This window comes from Rhinopithecus bieti, unplaced genomic scaffold, assembly GCF_001698545.2.
Source record: "Rhinopithecus bieti isolate Rb0 unplaced genomic scaffold, ASM169854v2 scaffold_6776, whole genome shotgun sequence".
NCBI lineage: Eukaryota > Metazoa > Chordata > Mammalia > Primates > Cercopithecidae > Rhinopithecus > Rhinopithecus bieti.
In genome coordinates this window covers 2,206,426-2,214,655 of record NW_016805299.1, presented here as the reverse complement: position 1 = coordinate 2,214,655, position 8,230 = coordinate 2,206,426, and positions in this window count along the sequence as shown.

The following is an 8,230-nucleotide window of genomic DNA, read 5'->3' as shown; positions in this document are numbered from 1 at the left end:
GCAAGCTCCGCCTCCCGGGTGCACTCCGTTCTACTGCCTCAGCCTCGCGAGAAGCTGGGGCTCAAGACACCGCCACCTCGCCCTGCTCGTTTGTTGTCTTTTTTAGTAGAGACGGGGTTTCACCGTGTCAGCCAGGATGGTCTCGATCTCCTGACCTCGTGACCCGCCCGTCTTGGCCTCCCAAAGTGCTGGGATTACAGACTTGAGCCACCGCGCCCGGCGCCAATTTTTTTATATTTTTAATAGAGACAGGGTTTCACCGTGTTAGCCAGGATGATCTCGATCTCCTGACCTCGTGATCCGCCCACCTCAGCCTCCCAAAGTGCTGGGATTACAGGCATGAGCCACCACGCCCGGCTGCTTGTAGGATTTTTATCAAACGGAAATAAGCAAGAGATTCTCATAATAAATTACATGTGTATATTTATCATTACATTCTGTGCAATTAAAAAAATTAAACTTGATAATAAGGGAGTGGATCAACACATTAACAACTTTGAATGTTACACAATTATTAAGTCATATTTTTAATATGACAGGGATATTAAAGTCACACTAATTTACAGTTAAAGTGAATTGAAAGTGGTGTTTAATATATACACATAGATAGTATATTTGCTGCTTATAACAAAAAGAAAAGACTTTCCAAATGTTGTGAAGATACCTCTTGATGGCAGTGATTTCTATGTTTTTATTTATGCTTTTCTGTATTTCTCAAATTGTAATTAGCATGCACTACTTTTATAACTAGAATAAAACACAATAAATGATTCCTAAAATAAAACTATTATAACTGTCTGTTGTATTCTGGATTTTGTAAAGCGTCTAGCTGTTCTCTAGGCAAGCAGGAAAGAGCCCTAGCCAAATACGATCTTGAGTCTGAGTATACAGCCTTATAGGAGCTTACATATCCTAAAGGCATCCAAAAGTCCAGAAGCCTCCTCATTTTGGGTGGTGTGCTTAGGTGTATTAATACTATTCTCTGAGTCCTACCACTCCTACGTGATTGTTGCCTGGAAAGCCAAAAAAAAAAAAAAAAAAGTGCTGTTGCAGACAATTGGGCAGTCTCCTAGGGAGAGAGAAATAGAGTCAGCTAAGTGACTCAATAGGACTGTAGGTGGAAAACTGCTTGCAAATAATAGTAATTCAGCTTTAATTGTGCAAAGTCCTGCAGCATGCAATCTCCAAAGGAGTTCAGTTACCCAGCAGAAAATATAGGGATGTGGTTAGTACAGGCTTCTTGGATTAGACAGAGCACAGCTAAATCATTAGGAGGTATTTATGATCATCCATGAAACTGCCTTTATTCCTGTACTGACCTTTGCAGGTTAGAACACAAATGAGGCCACAATTATGACTTCATGCTCAAAGGGTTCATAGGTTCCATTCTCTGCTAAGGCCAGTGACTCTAGGCAGGGACACCTTTTAAACTTTTTGTTCATCTAGATATTCAACATTATTTATGATTTAGGTCCTGTATGAGGCCCAGGGCATGCAATAATACAGCTCCGTCCTTGAGTTGTGTATATAAGTTGCTATTCGGTCATGTAGAGTACAGTTGTAATAAGGATAAGCTGCTTGAAACTACATTGGAGGGCCACCCACCACAGTCTTAGAGATTCTAAGGAAGGCTTCTGGGAGGAGATGTTTAGATAGAGTCTTGAAGAACCTGTAGGAGTTAACTAGGGGGAAGAGGGAAGGGCATTTCAGACAAAAAGGAAGGCATGACTGCTGGGTGCAGTGGCAGTAATCCCAGCACTTTGGGAGGCTGAGGCAGGAGGATGGCTTGAGTCCAGGAGTTTGAGACCAGCCTAGGCAATGTAGTGAGACCCTTATCTCTACAAAAAATTTAAAAACTGCTAGACCTGGTGGCTCATGCCTGTAATCCCAGCACTTTGGGGAGGCCAAGGTGGGTGGATCACTTGAGGTCAGGAGTTTGAGACCAGCCTGGTCAACATGGCAAAACCTTGTCTCTACTAAAAACACAAAAATTAGTCGGGGGTGGCGGCGCACGCCTATAATCCCAGATACTTGGGAAGCTGAGGCAGGAGAATTGCTTGAACCTGAGGGGCAGAGGTTGCAGTGAGCCGAGATTGCGCCACTGAACTCCAGCCTGGTCAACACTGAGACTCTGTCTCAAAAAAAAAGAAAAAAATTAAAAATTATCTAGGCGTGGTAACGTGCACCTGTGGTCCCAGCTACTTGATCTCGAACTCTTGAGCTCAAGTGGTCTGCCCATCTCGGCCTCCCAAAGTGCTGGGATTACAGGCATAAGCCACTGCACCCAACAGTCCCAGCTACTTAAGAGGCTGAGGTGGAATGATTGCTTGAGCCTGGGAGGTTGAAGCTGTAGTGAGCCGTGATTGCACCACTGCACTCCAGCCTGGGCAACAGAGTGAGACTGTCTCAAAACATAAAAAAAGGACACCATGAGAAATCACCCAAATAGGAGAGAATGTGGAGACCAGGGAAAATCCCTACTAGTGTGACTAGGGCAGGGAGTTCAAGTAGGGAAGAAGAGAGGAGCTGAGGCTTGGGCGAGTAAGGCATAGTGGACCATATTATGGAATTTGGACACTACTGAGGGCAGTGAGCAGCTGTTGAAGGGTTTTAGGAGTTATGATTCGAGAAGACCCTCTCAGCTGGAAATAGCAGAGGAGGTTGGAGAAATGGAGTAGGAGAGGAGACAGAGCTAATTTGACTAGAGGGCAGCTGCAGGATAAGGGAAGGAACTGGAGTAAGGGAGAGATATGGCAAAAGTTGCTATTATTGGGGGAACTTGGGGAAAGGGGTGCCTTAACTAAAGGGACAGTGTAAGAAATATCGCACGTAAAACATCACAGTGTAGTTGCCATGTAAGTGTCCTTCTGTGACTTCACAGATCCTTGTATTAAAATTTTACATTATCCATGAATGATTTTGGAGTTGGATTCTTACTGTTTCGAGGGAATGTGCCTGTGTGCTCAGATTAGTCTAAAAATGAGTATTGGCTGGGCGCGGTGGCTCAAGCCTGTAATCCCAGCACTTTGGGAGGCTGAGACAGGCGGATCATGAGGTCAGGAGATCGAGACCATCCTGGCTAACACAGTGAAACCCCGTCTCTACTAAAAAATACAAAAAAAAAAACTAGCCGGGCGAGGTGGCGGGCACCTGTAGTCCCAGCTACTCAGGAGGCTGAGGCAGGAGAATGGCGTAAACCTGGGAGACGGAGCTTGCAGTGAGCTGAGATCCGGCCACTGCACTCCAGCCTGGGCGACAGAGCGAGACTCTGTCTCAAAAAAAAAATAAAATAAAATAAAAAATAAATAAAAATGAGTACAGGATAAGAGAGGGCTAGCCTCACATGGCCCATTGACTAGCAGGCTACAGGGGAAAAGAATTGGGGAGTGGAAGGCACAGGAGCGAGTACAGGGAGACAGCTGAGAGACCACCGCAATCCTCCAAGCAAGAGATGCCCGCTGCCTGAGTTAAGGTGATGGAGATGCAGGGATACTGAGGAAATAAGGGATCCCAAGGAGATGAAATCACAGGTGGATTGGACGTGGGAGTTGAGGAAGGAGGAAGAATCCACGTTGATCCCAGGTTCCTGGCCTGAGGAACTGATCGGGAGTAGTATCAGTTTGAGAAATAAAGCAGAAGAATGGACCTGCAGGGGGATGGATGATGATGAGTTCAGATGCCTGTGGACATAAGAAGGAAGGATAAGATGTATGATGACCCTAGCTCTATGTGCCCTCTTCACTGAAAACAGAACTCCAGGTGCATGACCTGATGAGGCAGATGGGCACTGGAGTCCTCAGCTCCTTAGGACAGGCCTGCCTTGGCTACAAGGGGAAGCTTTCACTTAAAATATATAGAAGCTCAATAATATTCTTAATTCCTTATATGATTATAAGAAAGGCACCACCAAGCTGGGCAACATGTCAAAACCCCGTCTCTACAAAAAATACAAAAATTAGCTGGGTGTGGTGGCACACACCCGTAGTCCCAGCTACTCGGGAGGCTGAGGTGGGAGAATCACTTAAGCCTGGGAGGCAGAGGTTGCAGTGAGCCGATAATTACACCACTGAACTCCAGCCTGGGCTAAAGAATGAGATCCTGTCACAGAAATGGACTTGTCCTTCTTTTCACCAAACTGAAAAGAAGACTTTGATGTTGGCAGACTATTAAGAACTAATGCAGTTCCCAGGCCGGGCGCAGTGGCTCAAGCCTGTAATCCCAGCACTTTGGGAGGCCGAGACGGGCAGATCACGAGGTCAGGAGATCGAGACCATCCTGGCTAACACGGTGAAACCCCGTCTCTACTAAAATACAAAACTAGCCGGGCGAGGTGGCGGGCGCCTGTAGTCCCAGCTACTCGGGAGGCTGAGGCAGGAGAATGGCGTGAACCCGGGAGGCGGAGCTTGCAGTGAGCTGAGATCCGGCCACTGCACTCCAGTCCGCGCGACAGAGCGAGACTCCGCCTGAAAAAAAAAAAAAAAAAACTAATGCAGTTCCCACAGCAAGCCATTTATTCTCCATCAGAGTGTAGGGCAGTGCCCAACTGAAAAAAACAATACCAAAAAAAATCCCAAAACCAACAACAGCTCGGGTGATGAGTGCACGAAAATCTCACAAATCACCACTAAAGAACTTAAAGAACTTATCCATATAACCAAACACCACCTGTTCCCCAAAAACCTATTGAAATAAAAATTTAAAACAAACAAAAAACCAACAACGCCAGGCATAAAACATGCTGCAAACCTGCCCATCTAGTTTTCTCCTTTTCTCTGTGACATCAGCACCCTCTGGCATCCCAGCAAAATATTTTCCTCTCTGTCAGGTTCAGTCATGAGCTCCTCCCAGACCTTGGCCCTAGGTATCAGTGGGCAGAGAGGAAGTGATGGGGGAGTAGACCATCCGTGAGAAAATGAGGAACTGGTCCCACCTGGCAGGAGAGCTGTAGAATGAGTCACTGGGAAACGTGTTCCTGGTCACAGCACCCTGGGAGCTTTCTCTGTCATTCTCTACCACTGTACTTGTGTGATGGAGTAAAATAAAACATATTCTGGAAAGCTACATAATAAAGAACTGAGCCATGCAGGGGAGGAAGGAGAGAAACAGCAGCAGAACTAGGATGTTTGGAAGAGAGTTTGGAATGGGGGTGAGCTTTAGGAAAGCAAGTGTCAAGTGTGGGAGGATTGGAAGAGAAAAATGGGAAAGATAATTCAAGATTTGCAGTATATTGTGAATATAATTCCCCTCTGGTGTTTTTTTCAGAGATTGCAAAAAATCTTTAACATTATTTTTCAATTATTTTTAGATAATGAACTGGTGTTTTCTTTGAATATAGCCAAACAGGTGGGAACACAAGGGCCTGCTTTTATATGAAGTCACTTAGAGTGAACATACTGTATTTGTAGCAGCTCGGTTGCTTTATATTTACTAACTTGTTCAATTCTGAGATGGAGTCCTCAAACAGCTTTTCATATCAGGGCTTCCTTTTCTTGGATTAATGGGCTTCTGGGATCAGTGAACTCCTGCCTCCCTGCACCCTCAACTTCCACCTCCTGACCCTGATCCTGCAAGTCGTAAGAGTTGTATGCAAAATATTGTATATGGGCAGAAAAGTGTTTTTATTCTGGGGAGACTCTCCATGCAGCACTGTCCCACAGAACTTTCTAGGATGATGAAAACATTCTATATTTGAGTTATATATGGTAGCCATTGGTTACATGTAGCTATTGAGCAGTTAAAATGTGGTTATTACAACTGAGAAACCAACTTTTAAAATTATATTTAATAATAATTAATTTTAATTGTAATAGCCAAATGTGGCTAGTGGCTACCATACAGGACAGCGTAGGAGTCTATCATTCTCAAAGGTCTGTAAGCTGTACCCCACCTTCCCCCCAAAAGGCCAAGAATCACTGAGACCAATCACTTCCCTTTACAGCCCTACGGTACTGGCACATAGTACTTAGTAAACACCTGTTGATTTTATTAAGTAGTATATAAAGAAGAGTTACTCTAGCTCCAGAAAAGTGGAGCTGAGGTACGAAATGGCAAAGGAGCTCATCAGGTTCACCAGATTTCATTTCCTAGGCCCTAAATTCCTTACCCTCAACCCAGACCTTTTTCCCAATCATTTTCCACTGTAACAAACCTTGAAAACTTTCTTTACAGCAGAGTAAATCAGAAACACAAGCAAAGGGTAGGGGTGTGTGAAAAGATTCATAACAGTGCTAAGAATGCTTTTCAGTGCAACAGAAAAGGATGCATTTATTTAGTAGAATCCTAAATTTGTAGACCCAAGTCAGTTTTATATTAAGCAGATTTTTAATGAACTGTGCCAATATAATTCAGGAATGACATCTCCAAGGCAAATACATTCCTTAAAGGTAGAAAACAAGTATGGGAATTATCTGGAGTTTTTTTTTTTCTTTTTTAAGTTAAAAAAAAAAATTAACTGAAAGCCAGGAAGCTTCTAGGCTCCACATCCCCCCATGCTAACACACGTGCAGCGGCTGAACTTCCTTCTGTCTGCCTGAGGCTGACTCTCCCCCTCAGCCAGCACATGTGCAGGGCTTCTGTGAATGTCACATTGACAGACATTCCTTGCTAGGCAGCTGGGGACCAGTTTCTTTTGTAATTCCATCCTTCTCATGGGCTGCCAGTTTGTCTTGTTGTGGCACACTCCTTGAAGGTGCTATAAAGATAGCAGGTTTTGGGGGGGTTTTTTGTTTGGTTGGTTTTTGAGACAGAGTTTCGCTCTTGTCACCCAGGCTGCAGTGCAGTGGTGCAATCTCAGTTCACTGCAACCTCCACCTCCTGGGTTCAAGCGATTATCCTGCCTCCACCTCCCGAGTAGCTGGGACTACAGGCATGCACCACCACACCCAGCTAATTCTGTGTTTTTTAGTAGAGACAGGATTTCTCCATATTGGTCAGGCTGGTCTCGAACTCCCAACCTCAGGTGGTCCACCCGCCTTGGCCTCCCAAAGTGCTGGGATTACAGGCGTGAGCCACCGCACCCAGCCTTTGGGGTTTTTTTTTAAATGGAGCCTCGCTATGTTGCCCAGGCTGGAGTGCAGTGGCATGATCTTGGCTCACTGCAACCTCTGCCTCCCAGGTTCAAACCATTCTCCTGCCTCAACCTCCCAAGTAGCTGAGATTACAGGCGCCTGCCACCACACTCCAGTAATTTTGTATTTTTAGTAGAGATGGGGTTTCACCATGTTCGCCAGGCTGGTCTCAAATACCTGACCTCAAGAGATCCACCTGTCTTGGCTTCCCAAAGTGCTGGGATTACAGGTGTGAGTTACCACACCTGGTCAAGAGCAGGTTTTTTTTTTTTAATCTGGTGCTATGCTTGGACCCCAGCCTTAAGAGCCCAGGGTTATGTACATGGCATCTGGGACTTTAGTGGCTTCTTCACTCGTGTCTGCTCAACATTTGTTCATTTATTCAACCCACATTTATTGAGCCATAGAACATTGAGCCTGGCTCTGTGCTGGGGACTGGTGCTAGGGATACAACAGTAAGACTCGACCCTGCCCTCACACCATTCACAGACAACTAAAAAGGCAATTACAGCCAGGCATGGTGGCTCATGCCCGTAATCCCAGCATTTTGGGAGGCTCACTTGAGCCCAGGAGTTCCAAACCAGCCTAGGAAACCTAGTAGACCCCATCTCTACCAAAAAAAAAAAAAAAAATAGCCAGGCATGATCATGTGCGCCTGCAGTCCCAGCTACTCTGGAGGTGGAAGTGGGAGGATGACTTGAGCCCAGGAGTTGGAGGCTGCTCTGAGCTAGGATCTCGCCACTGTACTCCAACCTGGGTGACAGAGCAAGACCCTATCTCTGAAAAATAAAGTAAAAAAAAAAAAATTTTTTTTTCTGAGACAGAGTTTTGCTCTTGTTGCCCAAGCTGGAGTGCAATAGTTCGATCTCAGCTTACTGCAGCCTCTGCCTCCTGGGTTCAAGTGATTCTCCTGCCTCAGTAGCTGGGATTACAGGCATGCGCCACCATGCCTGGCTAATTTTTTTTGTATTTTTAGTAGGGACAAGGTTAAGCCATGTTGGCTAAGCTGGTCTCAAACTCCTAGCCTCAGGTGATCTGCCTGTGTCAGCCTCCCAAAGTGCTGGGATTATAGGCTTGAGCCACTGCACCCGGCCAAAAGTTTTTTTTTTTTTTTTTTTGAGAAGGAGTTTCGCTCTTGTTGCCCAGGCTGGAGTGCAATGGCA